We start from the raw sequence: 18,107 nt of genomic DNA, 5'->3' as shown, positions 1-18,107 counted from the left end.
TTATTTATTTATTGAAAGAAATTGTATTTAATTTTACATAATTTATGTTACCAAATAAATAAATGTCACTTAAAATTAATTTAAACATTTTTTAAATTAAAAGTTTGAATATAATATAATTAATTTGAGTTTTGCATTTTTTATAAATATATTTAGAATGTATTTGATTTATATGAACATAATCTATTTTATTGAAACACTTGTAAGAATATTATATAATTTTGACTCAAGTAATTTTAGTTTTATTGTTCAAATTCCTTTCTCTTATTAGTTATTGATACATTCATGATGTCATGAAGGTGTCACATTTCTAATTAATTAAAAATTTGTAAATTATTATATATTTATATGTATCATTTTTACTATAATTACACACATTTGTTAGTGAGATTTAAAGTAAATTTATTATAACACAAATTGTAATAATATCTACAAGATTTAAAATAAATTTGATATTGATTTAAATAAAGATTTCTATTTTATTATATTATATTTTAGTATATTAATTTCAATAAATATTTGTATTTGATTTTATTATATCTCTATATTCAAATATTTTTTAAAAATTGATTAAAAAAATAATATCTCTAAAAAATATCAATTATTTTTTATAAACATCATCTCTTTTTTTATAATCATCATGATCTATTTATTAAAAAAATAAAAAATAAAGTTAAAATAAATTAAGTTTCTATAAAAGAAATGATTTTAAATCAATTTTTAACTTATTTATTATTTTATTTATTATTTATTTATTAACTTATTTATTATTTATTGTTTTATTTTTTAAAAATACATTTCAATTAATACAATACAACAAATTTTTAGCTTGTAATATATGACTCAAAGGTATAAAAACAACCAATATGACCATCAAATTCCAACCTGTCGGTCATCCACCTTCACCCTTTTAGTTGGCAAGAACATGTGCTTTCACAAAAATAAATTGCTACTGTAACTTTCTTTTTATATAAATATGCCTAAGAAAGTATTGACAATAGTAAGGTTTTAATATTGTAAGAGAGAACATTTCCTCTAACACATACTTAAGCAAATGTCTTAATGTTTACACTTAAAATTTGAAAAAATCAATGGAAATAATATTTTGTAAAGAAGGAAATATATTTGTGGAGCAATATGTAGATATAATTTGTTTTGAATCTTTGAATTTTTTTAACAATAATATACATTTAAATTTGAATCTATGATAAAATGTATTTAAATGTGTTAAGGGTAAATTCATTTTCCATCTTTGAGCCTTTTTTTACTATCTTCTAAAGTGAACTTGACATGAGTTTATTTTTTCAACATATTTTTATTTCATACTATTTAAAGACATTCCACGTGTCATTAAATGTGATATAGTTTTTGGATACAACAGTGTAAAATGCATTGATTTTACAAAAGAATTAAATAACTATATAAAATACCCACCCCCCTTGCATTAGAACCTCATACCACCAGATATCATGTGGGATTTGCATATAGTCTGTACCATGTTGATAAGTTGAGCTTACAAGAATGAAGTGTTTAGGGCTTAAGGGACTTTAAATGATGATTTGTGCATTCATATCATGTACACTTTTCCATCACACCAAAAGAATGTACTTGTGGTGGGACAGGGATATCATCATAGATATAGTCACTACTCTAACAATATATTTTATATAATTTTTCTATGAGAATGGTTTTTTATAGGTCATTTTCCTAAGTTGATGTACATACATACATTTTTTATTTTGATACATTCAATATTTTATTACATATGATCCTTTTATTACTAATAATATGATCAAATTTAATGATATCAATAAGAGCACATATTTTGAAGGATTTGAGAAATACAAATACACATATCCCATAGAACACTTTCATGCAATAACCTGTCACAAAGAGGCAAAGACAAGAGAGGGCAAGGGTTTGGCTCTTCAAATATGCAAGAATATATTTATCATACAAAAGAATGAGTGAAAAATACAAGAGATCAATCCTTATCAAAGGAGATCATAAAATCTAAAAAGGAAACCCTAAGGGGTAAATGGCATTTAATTATATTGAAAGCATTCCCTCTAAGAATTGGGCGAGTTGATTACAGTGATCAATGATTTAAAATATCTAAAAATCTTGGACAACCATAAAAAAAATCTTGGCTAAGCATTTTCATTTTACATACCAAATAATACTCCAAAGCATTTATGTCAGGGCACAATATGTATGCACATGTTTTCTTTGCTATTGATGGAAATTAATATTTTGGTGGATAGAAACATGAGTCAAAAATATTAAAACTAGCAATGGAAGGACATGTTTGTCAGAAAGTGGTAACAAAGACTATGCTTAAAATATTTAAAGGAGATCTTATGTAAAATTTATTGATATTCTGGTGAGGAGTGGAACTTGTTCGAAAATAATGGGTCAATCAAGGCTATTATAGTGGTTGGCACTTGTTTTTATGGGAAATGGTGTAAGGTCTATCTACTCATACTCCAATAGTGATATAGATGTTTTAAAATATCCAAAGTGGTCCAAATAGTTCTAATGTATGATTTGAGCAAAGGAATACACAATCTTATTTTCCAAAATTGCATGCAAAATCTATGTGGCATGAATTTGATTATGTTATCATTAACATTTCCTCTTTGGTTGGCCTACCTTCACCTTCTTTGATGGGTTTATTAATGATCCCATTGTGAAGCCTTGGTTATGTGTGTAATCATTGTTATTGTTATGTTTCATGCATTGTGAGTTTGGTTGTGTGTATCCCATTTATCCTTAGTTCTTCAACCTCAAGGGTCATCTCATAGAGACCTAGGTTGGGAGGTGAGTACTCAATGGTTGCCCTTGTTTTATTATAGGTTTGTGACTAGGTAATGCAAAATGCAAATAGAGAAAATATTTTCTCTCTACATTTAAAAAAAAAGTTGTATCTATGGCTCATTGTAAGTTGTACATGAAAAGTTTATTGTATGAGCTATGTATGTCCACCTGGTAGTAGAATGAAAAAAGTTATATTGTGCATTTGGTCTCATGCAATGTCAAGTAGAAGGTGTACTTTTTAATGCATTTATAATGATTTTTCTTCCTATATTTTAAAGTGTTGTGATGTATTATTTAAAGGTGTTAGAATGGATTGGATTGTATAAATTTTACAACATTATAGAAAAAGAAAATCTTGTTGTGCACATTGATTGATTATAAATGTAAATGACAAGTACAAGAATTTAGTTTTGTGTCATTGTTGTAAAAGGTATGAGAACATAAAAGTTATCATAATTGCTTCAATCTTATTGTGACTTCTATCCAATATCATACAGATCATTGATTCAAAGATAAAGTTTTAAAACTTAAAAAGGGTACGTCTTCAATGTAATTATACATCAACTAACATTCAACTACTTCCACACTAAGGGAGGCTTTGTAGCTAATAGAATCTAAATGCCTCATGAATCTGCAACATCCAATTAACTCATACTCATTTGTGACTTAGATCTTTTTCTTTTAAATTGTCTTAGCCTCTAGGAAGATGCTATATTCCTATTGGGGTTGAACAATTCACCAAGCTAAAAACCCCAATTCGCTACCTTCTAAACAATTTTCTTCCTAAAGAAGAATTTGTTATATGTTTAGCAAAGTTTGTAAGCCAAATTTGTTTCTCAAAAGAAGAGCTACTATGTAGCTAGAGTCCCACCTTTTGTCAAAAATAGAAATTGAGGAATTGATTATTTAGTTCTTGTTGTAATGTTATAATATACAAGGAGATGCTTGTAAGGACTTCTTGTGAAGAATAGATTATTAGCAAAGGTCAATCTTGAATTGGTAAGGTAGGAGAAATGTGTAAGGGAAGCTAAATTCAAAGGAGGAGTCTAGGTATGGATTTTGACACTTGTAAGAGGGAAAACATTAACATTACTTCCAAAACCCTTAAAAGTAGGGTTCTCTAAATCCATACAGTATGGACATTGTTGGAACCCTAGACCTACAAAATTGTTAAGGCATGGTCATAAGGAAAAAAATCCTAGTATACACCAAGGGGCCTTATTAAGGTTTCTTGTGAGTTATAGCTCTTTCATTGATTTTAGGAAGGCTAATAGGGGCTCTTAAGGCTACAAGACCTAACTAGCCAATTTGGATACTTGGGTGAAAGAACCTTGAAAGAATGGTGAAAAATGAAAAGGAATTCATTTAGAACCTAAATAGGAGTGCTCTACCTTGTTCTAGAGGGCCTTGGTTTTCTTGGGGAAGTTTTGGCATTCTAAGCCAAAGAAGGCATTTGGGATGAATTGGGAGAATGGCATTGGAATTTTGAATTAGTGTGTGAGGTTCTTGCAGAAAGGGGACTCTAGAGGAATCTTTTAAGTTAGGGTTACGAGAGTAGGTCCCCTATAGAGGGCTAGGAGTAGCCCAAGAAGAGCTAGAAGCTCTTAGTTGAAGAAGCTCCCCATCAAAAACACTTAACATGAGAAATTCTATCTTCAATCTAGAAAAAAATTAATCCAATATTTTTATTCAAAACTCCCCCTTTCGATATACTTGGATCTTCAACTCAATTTGAACTAGAAACTATGGCTCAGTTATAACGATATTAAATTTTGATTTTTCAAAATAAGTATTTTTGTTCAATTGTACATCTGCTTTATATATTTTCCCTTTGTTTATAGCTTACTATGTACAAACATATTTTCCTCTATATATTTTACCCCTTGTTTTTGTTACAAATACCAATAAAAAAATGAATTTATAAGTTTATACCAAAATGATGAAGGAAATCAAGATGTACTTTCAAAATTATAGGCATTTCTCTATCCCAAATTCTTGCAAAACCTTAAATATGTTTAGTTCAATTTGAAGCTCTGCTAGTAACTCCACCAAGTGATCTACAACTAAAAAATTTGTGTCATGAACTAATGTCTTAGCATGTGCAAGTAATTTATGCATTATATCCATGTGAGGAAGTATCATACTTTGAATATCTGTCAATGATGCCCAATTCTTGACTTCTTCCCCTAGTAATTCAACCCATAAATTTATCAAAAATTTGAACTTCACAAAATGATTAGAGCTGGTACTTGGGTCAAGTGAAAACTGACTAGCACTTTTCTTCAAATACTCTAATCTTGGACAATTGATCTTTTATTTTCATTTTAAAATTTGATGTACCACACAATTTAGTGAATAAGGTTACAATATTATTTACAACTCCTTCTAGTGTAGAAATGGGAGTGAACAATTGCACTTGATCAATAATAATCTTCTTAGATACATTATCCAAAACTTTATTCCCAATTTTCCTTTTAGCTCTTTGTACAAGTTTTTCCTAACCACCTATGTCTTTATTGAACTTAAGTACAATATTAATTAACTTATCTATAATAAGGGATTTATTGTTTACCTCTATTTTCATTACATCTAAGAATATGTCATTGATGTCCTCTATCTGCCATAGGACTTAACTATCACTAAATCTACTATTCTTCACACTTCCTTATCTTCCATTTCATTCCATCTTCCTTTTTGTATATACTTATTCATACATACACTTTTGAAAAAACATTAGAGTTTTTTTTATATAGCTTTCCAATCAATATTTTCATTCTAGGTTGGCTTCAAAGGAAAAAGTGCCATTTCAATAATCAAATTATATCTTCAAGTCAGTTGATGTTGATGCTTGGATCAAAGTGTGTACTTGAGTGATACTCTAACACTTTGGTTACACTCTAGTACTTGGGTAATAATTTATGCTTAGGTGATACTATGCACTCAGGTGATATTGCTTTCCTTTGCTTTCATTTCTTACAGTGGATGCTTAGCTCATATTGAACACTTGACAAACATTGTTACCTCGGTTAACACTATGATGCTTGTTCCATATGGTGGTACTCAGTTAACATAAGATCTTGATCATCTACTCAAGCTAGACTAAAAACTTGATTGACTAAAGAAAATATCAATTACAGTATTAACCGACCTTCTTGAATAAGGACTAAGCATTTTGGTACTAATTGACAATATGTCTTGTCATAGTGTCAATAGTTTGAGACCATGTAAGGACCTTCAAAGTCCACACATGATAGAAGAGTCCTACACAATACCCTGAGGATGCTCCGTATAGATCTCCTCATGTAGGTCTCCATGCAAAAAGATAGTCTTCACATCCATTCAAAATACTGTCCATCCCAGAGAAGTTGCAAGAGGGAGTACAAGGCAAATAAAATTTATCTTGAAGACAATAGAAATTTCATGGATTAATCAATACCTTCCACCTATGAAAAGAACTTTGCAACAAGATGTTCCTTGTACCTATAAATAGAACCATCTATAACATACTTGGTACAAGACACCCACCTATATCAAACTAACTTTCTTCCTTTCAAAAGAGGACGAAGATCCAAGTGTGGTTCTTTATCAAAGAAAAGTACTCCTTATCCATATTCTTGTACAATTTAGAGTTTCCTATTTCTTGTAAAAAATTTGTGGATCATATGAAATGGCATGTTTGAAAATTCCAGTACCAAATGTCTTAGCAGGAATGCAATGACAATCTAAAGGATCTCCTTCCATAGGTCTAGATGCATCAACATTATTATAAACCGATTTAATCACTCGTAGAACATTAGGGGGAGGAAGGGAAGGTGGATTATCATCAAAATCATCCTCAAAGGATAAAGAATCATGTATATAGAAGAGGAGGAAGTACTAGGAAGTGAAGGAGAATCTAGTGATGGAGGCTACATTAGAGGATAGCACTCATCAAACTAGAGATCTCTATGAAACAAGATCTCTCTAGAATCAAAATTGAAGAACTTATACACCTTCACATCCTCACAATAGCTAACAAATATAAGTGGTCCTCTCTTCCTATCCATGGCTTTCCATTATGCATCTAAAATAAATTCCCAAGTCTCAATTCCAAAAATACAGAATGTAGAAACATTGGGCTTGACATGAGTCCAAGCCTCCTTAGGAGTCAAATATTGCAATGTCTTGTGAGGCATTTGATTTTGAATATAGTTGGCACAATCTATAGCCTCAACCCAGAAATAAGAAACCATCTCTCAAGATTGCATCATACAATTGGCCATCTCTTGTAATGTTCTTTTATTTCTCTTAGCAACTCCATTTTGCTGAGGGGTGTGTGGAACTGTTAACTAATGCTACAAACCATGCTTATTGCAAAAATATTTGAAAGAATGATTCACATATTCTCTACCATTTTTAATGCATATACACCTCATAAAAGGACCAGATTGCTTCTCCATAGATGTCAAGTAAAAATTTGAAATGAATCAAAGACATTGGACTTGTATTTCAAGATGTACACCCATGTACATCTCAAGAAATAATATTTGAAGGTAAGTACATGTATCAGACACCAAAAGAATATGGAGTGGGAACTAACATAAGATCACTGTGTATCGACTCTAGTGGTACCTTATCACAGGTGGATTTGCCTTTTAAAAAATGATCGCTATGATGTTTGCCAAGTGCACAACCTTGTCAAACACCATCAGTACAAGAGATCTAAGGTAGCCCATTCACTAGCTCTTGTGCACTCATCTATTGTAGATATCTATAGTTGACATGGGCAAAATGCTCATGCCAAAGTTTTCTCACTATGTCTACATGAGAAATAAAAGAAATACTTGTAGATTCAAATCTCTCAAAGCCACCAAACTAATAAAAGTGAGACTGTAAATCAACACTCCTAGTAGCAACCACCAAATCAAGATCATGGAAGTCTCAAATAACCACATTATGTTGTGAGAAATCAACTATCTTACCATAGTGTAAATGAAAAATCTGATAGAAAGACAAGTGGTTCGTAGATATGGCCAGAACCAATAGAACATCTTGTAGGGAACCACCCTTTAAAGAGATATTGCAAGAACCTAGAAGTGAAAGGTGTTGAGAGTCACCAATTTTAATCTATGTAGTAACACTCTGAGAAAGTGGGGTAAAAAAATTAGGTGAGTTTTTCATATGGTAGGAAGCACCTAAATCAATCATCCCAAAAGCAGAAGAACATAAGGCTCGTGTAGAAAGAGCACATCTTTTCCCTGAAGGAGGAGTTGGTGGTGGCATTAGAGAAGAAATATTTTACTATAGCATGGTCTCCTCTGAAGCCTCAATATTTTTCCAATAGTTATAAAATTGGTGTCCTTCCTTGCCACAAAAACTACAGCAATCATCTGCAAACTTCTTAGTCTTTGAGGAAGAATCACTAGAATTAGAACATTTATCCTTTGAAGTGGGTTTCTAAGAATCTGATCAAGGAGATGGCTTTGAGGAACTCTCACTACCATAGAAATATTTTTTAAGCTTCATTTTAAGCTTTGGCTTCCCTTTATTTGTCTAAACAACTAATGCCTAGTTCCTTAATCCTAGTAGAGATTTCAACTATGTAAGCTTGGCCTTCATTCTATTAAACCAATCACAAAATACCTCAAATATGGGCATGGAAAATATGGGACGCAAAACATCCATAGTGGAATGGAAGGTAGATGAGAAAATCTAAAATTTTCCTCAAAGCTTTGACAAAATTAGATAAATGCACTCCTTATAAGTCTTTACTTTCCCACAACCACATAACAAAGACTTTTGTTGTTTAAACTTAATAAAAAAGTTCTCAATGTAGGAAAAATAATCAAATACAAGTGATGTAAGCTCTACCACAATGTGAAGTACCTGAACTCATTTACTATACCATATAAGCCCCCCAAGGAGTAGTACACCCATCACGATGAAACTGCAAATTTTTAGATACCTACAAAGAAATCAGCCCCATGGCATCATCCACCTTTTTCCTATGATGTATGACCTCAGAGGTCCTCTATAAAATTGGTTGTACATCATCCAAACAAGACCAAAATCCTTTTGAACATAGAAGTCGTGTCATCAAGGTTTTCCATGTATAATTGTAATGTGGGGTAAGAAGGGCTAGAAAAAAGAGGTCTTGACCATTTTTTAGAAGGTTTTTTTAAAGATATATTTCTAGTTTATAGATGTAAATGATAGAAACAAGTATACAAGACACCCCCCACAATGCAAAATATTGAACCCCAATAGCTAGTAAGAAAGATTATACAATGACAAGAGAAAAAAAGATCCAAATGAGAATCATGTGTACCTTTAAAAAATTATGATGAAAATAATAGAAAATCTAAAAATATCTCAAAGATACCTTTCCAGTGCTTCTTTCAGATAAAAAAAGAGAGCTAAAATGAGCAATCTAGGCCACCCAAAATGCCTGAACAATCAAGTAGCTTTGACTACAAAAATAGGTACCATACTAGAAAGATTCACTAGTAAGACCTCCTCTAAAATGTCCAACATTGAAGTTCCTTATATGGAAACAAGGTTTTGACATCCTTTGAATCCAACTGTAAGGTCTGTTTGGACTCAAAGTGCTCTAAATTTCAAAGACCCTCAATTTCCACAAAAAAACACTCAAAAAAGGTTGATCTATTATGTCAAACCCTCATTCCTACTTTCCTCTAAATAATAACAAGCTAGAGAATATACAACTCTGATACCATGAAGGATTTGATGAGAAAAAATCCATTGATCAAGTAGAATACCTATATGCAATAATTTGTCACAAAGAAGAAAAGGACAAGAAAAGGGAAGGGTTTGGCTCTAAAAAATATGCAAGAATATATTATTAGATTAAGAGAATGAATAAAATATATAATTGATCAATCCTTATAGAAGGGGGTCATAAATCGAAAAGGGAAACACTAAGAGGTAAATGACATTTAATAATTAATAATTAATTATTAAATGAGAATACATGTGCATAAAGGGAAATCTTAAGTAGGTCATAAAGATAATTTAATAAATAAAATGAAATGAATCCTTTACTCTAACAAATTTTTTATACTCTATCCCTCATGCATCTTATTCAACATTATGTATATATCATCATATAATAACCTAATGAGTTTTCTTATTCCAACTTAATATTCACATAATCATGTAGAAATTGCATCTTATTAAATTTCTAACCCAAAGTGCATATTCAATCATCATTCCATCTAGAGATAATACAATTCATTGCATCATGATGTAACATAATTTATTATTTTTCTATAGAAAGTATATATTACAATTAATAATTGATCAGAAATACAACAATGTCTTGTAATAAGTATGCAAATTACATCAATGTGTGTGTGTGTGTGTGTGTGTGTGTGTGTGTGTGTGTGTGTGTGTGTGTGTGTGTGTGTGTGTTGTGTGTTTGTGTGTGTGTGTGTGTGTGTGTGTGTGTGTGTGTGTGTGTGTGTGTGTGTGAGCTTTAAAACAATCCTCAAGATAAAATTATTTTTTATATACCTACCCACCCTTACCTAGCCTAAAACCACCTACACTTTCACCTATGGAACTATTTCTATTCTTGCAAATCAAAACTCACCACCAAAAAGCATCCTCATATCCTATGAAATTTAAGATAATAAAATGGACATCATAAATTTTTCTTATGCAACAATGAATGAAGGTACTAGAACAAGGATACATCTATGAAAGATGAAAAAATTAAACCTCATAAAAAAAATTTACCACTCAGCCATGTGAAACTTGGAGACCCACTCCCTCCATTCTCAAGAGGTAGACACCAAGCCCTGCACCACACAAGACAACTCAAAAAAATTGAAACAAATAACAAGATAACTAATCTAAAAATATATATATATAACTCAAAGGCTTAGAAGAATAAGATAAGGAATAATATGAAATAATATCGAGTGATGCATATGAGATAACAATAAGGAAGCTACAAATACTAGAGGAAAATCACAAAAAATATTGAAGGGAATACTAAGACACATGTAGGAGAGTGTCATCAAATAATTTTCTACTATCCAATGTTATCCTTATAGTCTCTCCCTCGACCTCTCCCCCCAAGTAAAAGATCATCTAGAATTGGCTTTCCTTTAATGAAGATAGCGAAGACACTTTTTCAATCAACACCATAAAGGAAACTAGGCCTTCTCTAACTCATTAATGATCCACACAAGATTTCTTATGTTCATGGATAAGGAAACCAAATTATCTCAACTAATGTGAAATCCCAACCCAATTCATTAGTTATGTTATCACTTAAATAAAACTCGGCAATATGTTATCCTAGTCTAGGTACTTAGGGCCCAGACCCCCATTGAAAGATACACTCCATACCATGTTCCTTGAAAACCATTCCAACCTAAACTAAAAATAAAAAAATGATATTAAATATCATTAGTAAGAGATATGCATTTGTACAACCTCTATACAAACATCCAAAAAATTAGAATATCATCAATCATACACACATCATAAGAAAACCATATGAGTTGTTATCAATTCTATGGCATAAATCAATTGCCACCATATCTTAGCTATGTTACCTTTCAAGCTGACGTATCAAAATGACTGAATTTGAGTATTTCTATCTAAAAATCAATTTTGTTCAAATATATGATCTAGATAAATTCATCTTAGCTAAGTTAGATATGGTATCACACTTTTTGAAATTGAAATGTCAATTAAATGCATGTTTAATACTAGTTTGTATGCAATTAATAAAGAAATATAATTATTTCAGAAAATTGACATTTCAATAACTCTTACTATTTTTTATGATATATTTTTAATAACTTATAAACACTATTTTATTAAGCTCAAAGTCAAGAATATTCTCATTTAGAGTTTATAGTAATTTATTTAGATATAGTATATTATAATTAAAAAATTCTACAAGCACATATTTTAACACTAAAAAAGATGTCAATTTTGAGAAAGAAATTAAATTAAATCATATAAAAAACTAAAACTTATATGACATTCTAGAGGAGAGAGTCCTCTTCTAGAATGTATAATTTTTATTTTAGTTAAAATAGATTTGTTTCAAAAAATGTGGTGGGAGATGAAAACTATCGATTTCAGGTGAATTGAACTTTGAATGATTATAAAAGTGAAAATATAAGTCTAAAGCAAATTTTTATTTTTGAATTTTCTAGATATATATGTTATCTATAACATACTCTGAGATCAAAGGGAAATAAGTTTATTTCCATATAGTTTTGTGGTGGGAACTAGACCCCTAATTTTTAGCGTTTTTCAGCAACTAAAAAATTATCTATAAAAATTATGAAAATATATCAATTTTTATTGCAAATAATTTTCAAAAATTATAATTCTAAACTTGATCAATTTCTACACGTTTAATTAGTTTACTTCATTTTCAAATTCTAAATAATAATACCACTTTTATATCATTGAAGGTAAATAGTTATATTTTTGTTAGCCTTTTCCTTTACAAAAGGGTGACACAGGTTTGTACTTTGACCCCTCAGTGTGTATACATTATTGTGGATCAACTTAACAAGTATGTATGATAAGTCACTAAGACCCAAAAATACATTAAAATAAATATTATAACCTCACAAGTAAATCCCATACACAAGTAATATACAAATATAGCACTGCACATGTTTATTCACATAATTAGAGAAAACCACAAGACTAAGATATGAATCATGACAATTCCCACAATGCCTTTAATAAACCATTCAAAAACCCATGTATTAAACCACCTAAAGCTCAAAAAAATCACAATATCATAATCCACTACACAAAAGATGTAACAAAATTGTAATTCAATTGCATAAAATAATGTGATAAGTTTTATTAGAGTAACCATAACTTTTTCCTTAACAACAATCATAATGAAAATCTCAATCTTTATATAGAGACTGGTTGTAATACTAATACCTATCTGACTCTCAATTCTCTCACATCAATAAATAAAATTTGAAGTTACACAAAAATAAATTTATTTCCATTTAAAATTCATTAACAATTTATAATATTTTAACTATAAATCTTAACTAATAAAGGAATCAAATTCCTAATTGTAGTTTTAAATTACTTGGCAAGCTTGATAATATAAAATTTAAATCATCAAATGAATGCAAAATTGCGTAATAAATATTATGTTTGCTCTTATTACAATAGAATAACACACTTGCAAAACAAATTTTGTAGAATAATTAAACAACATTCATTATTTGGAATTAAAATAATAGTAATATTGTTAGCATTAATACTAATAAAATATATCTTAATTTTTATTAGTAGTTATATTAGAATATTCATTGAATCTATATATCGTGGGATAAAAGGAATAGCTATCATAGTACTTTTTGTACAAATGGACAAATCAATAATCAAGAAAACTAAAAAATGAAAAAAAGCTAACGACTATTAGTGTTCATGGTGATTTGTTTCGCCATGTTTGTGAGAAGGTACCAAATTTTTTTAGATGATAATTTGGGGAAGGATAATGTTTAACATGACACATTGCATACATAGGTGACAACTAGTTAGTTTCCCCTATATACATTCTTAAAAAGAGAGATAAAAGAAAGAGAGTCTCTCTTTAACATTGATTATTGTGGCCAGCTAATTCAAAGAAGAAAATCCTTTTGTTTTTCTTTGAAGCACCAACAAAATGACTGTAAAGTAAAATTTATTAATAGTTTAGAAATTATAAAGCTATTTTATTATAATTATAATTTAATATTAAATAATAATAAAATGTACATTCTGTCTGCTGGATAGAAGCTTCCCAATTTTCTCCAGAAGTGCGCATGCTTTTCTATCTATTCTTAGAGTCGTACCATTTGTCAATGCAGGAATTTTCTTTGCGTGGAGGAAGACTAGTTAAGACCATAGTGAGCCCATTTTCTGCAACTGGGTGTGAATGAAGAGAAGACTAAAGATGAGTACCAAATCGTTCCTTCTAGTCTTTCATTTATCATTTCCTAGTGGGAATACCAAGTCAAGAAAAACATTTTTCAGTACTGCAATTTTCCTTTGCGTGCAAGAAGACTCATTAGAAGACCAACTATCTTGACCCGTCTAATCGGCATAAGACAAAATTGAGTAATTTTCACAACTGGGATCAAAGAAGGCAATGGTGAAGGTGAGCTACAAATCCATATCCTTCTATTCTTTGATTTGCCATTACTTGACCAGCGTAGCCTAGACGCTATATTTGGTTGCAAAAGGAGAACTAGTACCTTGTATCTCGTTGCTCCTTCCATTCTCTCTTTGCTCCTCCACTCGTCTTTACTGTATTTTCATTTCCATACGAGAAGACTAACTTGCCGTAAGGGGCGAATGATAGAGACTTGTAAGCATCAGATTCGGCGAGATATCAACTCGTTGCAGAAATATCAATAACGTCATTTTATATCACAGGCGGAACCAACTCCGGAGTAATTATTCCAAGCACATGTTAATCTTGATTAATTGTACATTTTCAGAAGTTCTTCAAATATTGTTGATTAATTTCATTAATCATTGGCATTTTCCTTTCCTATTAAGTAAACTCTAGTCTATATTTTTCTTCAACAAATTTAGTTAAGTATTGTTAACAACTTCACATTGTTATAATTAATTTCTTTTTATAAATCATTTTAGCAAAAGTTTTGTATTTTTATTCATTCTAGTTTTATATATTGAAAGATTTTATCGCAACAAAAATAATTTATATGACAATATTTTAAAAAAATGAATATATCATGTGTTCTTTTTCTATTGGTATAAGTGGGACACAACACCTTTTTTGAAATAAGGTAAACTTTGAACAAGTGTTTTTATCATTCTCAAGAGAGATAGGTCTACATGAACCACTACTTGTGAAACTAGGTTTATGAGTTTGACTAGACATGCTACACAGTTGAATCCTGATTGCTTGCTCTCGAAAAGTATCTCCTACTTTTTATAATTACTATTATTAAAACCTGATAAACATCTTGTTAAGTATTTAAAATAGACAAAAACTCCAAACTTCTTTACATTGCCTGACTTAAAGGCAAACCTGAGTCCTAACACAATACATGTATCATTTGGAGTTTGGTGCAAAGCAAACCAAGAACTTGGAGATGATAACAATGCTTCATCTTCTTCCGCTACTTAATCTCGCTATATCACCCCCTTACATGGAAAAACCTTCTAATTATTCTAATCAACAAGCTTTGATCACTTTTAAGACTTCTCTATTTTTGGATCCATCTATTTCCTTATTTGATTGGTCTCCCAATCACACCTTCTACATTTGGACTGACATTTCTTGCTCTTTTGGTAGACAATGTGTGGTTTCATTGAATCTCACATATATGGAGTTACTTGGCACCATCTCTCCCTTACTAGGAAATCTTTCCTATCTTAGAATACTTGATCTATCTAATAATAGCTTCGACGGCCATATTCCATATTAGTCTAGAAGGTTATTTCTCTTGAGAAAGCTTTGGTTGCCTCAAAACAAGTTGGAAGACCCAATTCCATCCTCTAGGCGATTGTCATTCTTTACAATCTCTAATTTTGACTTATAACAATTTAAGTGGAAGAATTCCCTTTGTGTTTAGTATTCTTTCATATCTAGAAACCATGATATTAGGAGAAAACATATTGACAGGTATTATCCCACCTTTCTTAGTGTGAAAATTACTATTGCAGTCACTAGTTATTAGCCTCTTATCATAAACAATTATTTAACTATTGAAAATTAATTCATAGCTAATATCAAAAAATAACATGACTACAACTTCACCAATAAAAAATATGGAAATAAATTTGCAATGCAATGATACAATATTTTCAGACAAATTGTCCCTAGAAAAAATCTCTATGGCAAAACTAGTTCTCTAGATGAGAAATTATATTAAACTTCAACAAATCAAGAGATATGAAATTCCTTTCTTCTTACTGGCAGAACTTCGATAATCTCCCAATTTTACCTATTAATATTCTTCCACTACTATCCCCAATGGTATCACTATTCGCTTGTTAACATTGCAAGACCATTTGCTACATGACTACAAATAATTCTCAAGCTTGTATTCTTCAAATGCTCCCAACCTCCTTTTATACCACACCTATTGGAAAAGCAACTGTTGAAATTGATTACCAATCAATGGATGAGATTAAAATAACCTAACAACCACTAAAAGAATTGGTTGCAAGGTGTCCCTAAAGAGGCCAAATAATCAAACAAATATTTGTTTTTAGAATAACCAAATTTGCTAGGAAAAATGAATATTTTCTAATTATTGCAAATGGATGGACAACATTCAAGCTACCCATTTAATACTCCGCTTTAGCAAGGAAGTTGTTTTGCATGCCTCCCAACTTATCTTTGAAGAAGATGAATATTTTCTTCCCTAATGCTTTAGTTAGAAAATCTTCTATTTGCTCCTCTATAGGTATGTATTGTAGCTGAACAATCCCCTATTATACACAATCTCTGATGAAGTGATATATGATGTCTATATGTCTAGAACTATCATGAAACACTAGATTCTTAGACAACTTGATGCAATTCTAATCATCCTAGTATATTATAGTAGTCTCAACTCTCTAACCAAACAAGGCTACTAGGAAATTTTAAAGCCATATAGCTTCACATGTCGCCATGCTAACTATTGTGTATTTACTAAGATCAGAGCCACATAGTTTTTCTTCTTGCTAAATGAAGGTACAACTATTGATCCCAAACTAAAATAACACCATGAAGTGCTCTTTTTGTTCATTGTACTTCCTACTCAATCTATGTCACTATAGCCTATCAACTTGATTCCTTTACCTGAAACGTATTTGATCCCTAGCTCAATTGTACCATGCAAGTAACATGACAGATGCTTAGCCACTATCTAAAGCTCTCTTTTTGTCCAACCATGAACTACCTAAGAGAGATTACTAGAAATACTATATCTAGCCTAGTGTTGACCAAATATATTAGTGAACCAACCAACTTCCTATATGAGGTGGGATCTACATCCTTCTCCATGGACATGTCTACCTTCCTCCAATTCATGATCATAGGTGTAGAGATGGCTTTTCAATCCCCCATTCTAAATCTCTTTAGGGTTTCAATGCAATATTTTCCTTGTTCAAGGAAAATGACTCCATATGTCTACCACATCTCTATGCATAAAAAGTAGTGCATAAGTCTCAAAACCTTCATATCAAACACTTTTGAAAGGTCCCTTTTGCAATCCTCTATGAGCCCTAGTGAACTTGTAAGGAACAAGTCATCCACATATAGAACAAGAATGAGAACCTCATCGTCAACCACCTAGTAGTAGAGGTTAGCATTTGCCCCACTCTTCACAAAGCTCATTTCTTGAAAGTATGTATTAATGTGCTAATATCATGCTCTAGGAGATTGCTTGAGTCCATACAAGTCTCTCCTAAATCTACACATGTGAGCATCTCTATTGTGTGTTAGAAATCCTTCTAGTTGATCTATCTATACCTCCTCTTTCAATTCACCATTAAGGAATGTTGTCTTGACATCCATTTGATGTATTTTCTATCCCATCTATGTTACAAATGAGATTACAGCCTATATAGAAGTATACTTGGCCACTAGATAAAATGTATCCTCATAATCTATTCCCTCCTTCTAAGAGAACTCCTTTTCCATGAATTGTGCCTTCTATTTATTGATGCTACCACCTGAACCATACTTTTTTTTTATAGATCTAGCGTAATCTAACTACTACCCAATCTATTATTCTAGGCACTACCTCCCACACATAATTCTATATTATTGAGGAATATTCCTCAACCATACTTGATGTTGTGCGACCTCCTGATAATTTGAAGGCTCTCTATCTACCAAACCACTAACTAATTGCACATAGTCAATTAACTTGGTTGGTTGTCTCCAATATCTAGTACTCTTCCTAGGAGCTCTAATAAATTCAAGAGTATCTTGTTATGTATCTTCACCACTTCAAGGGCCTACACTTGTACTAGTAACTATACTTGAGCTTTGGTTCCATTGACTTGGACTTGGAGATTTTGTTAACTTCTTTCTATAATCCTTTACTAGAAAATCTTTGGACCTTCTAAATTCCTCATCCTCCATGAACTTGACATTACGTCTAACTATAATTCTTCTAGTCCTAGAAATAAAATTTCTACATGACTTTGAGGTTTTATTATACCCAAAAATGTACTCTCTCTATAGTCTGATCTAATTTTGTGCCTACATCATTTGGAATATGACAATATGACAAATTTGCAAATATTTTGAAGTGAGAAACATCTGGCTTCTTTCT

This window comes from Cupressus sempervirens, chromosome 6 (assembly GCF_028749045.1).
Source record: "Cupressus sempervirens isolate cs-2001-9-10 chromosome 6, ASM2874904v1, whole genome shotgun sequence".
Lineage (NCBI taxonomy): Eukaryota > Viridiplantae > Streptophyta > Pinopsida > Cupressales > Cupressaceae > Cupressus > Cupressus sempervirens.
This window is presented reverse-complemented; position numbering follows the sequence as displayed.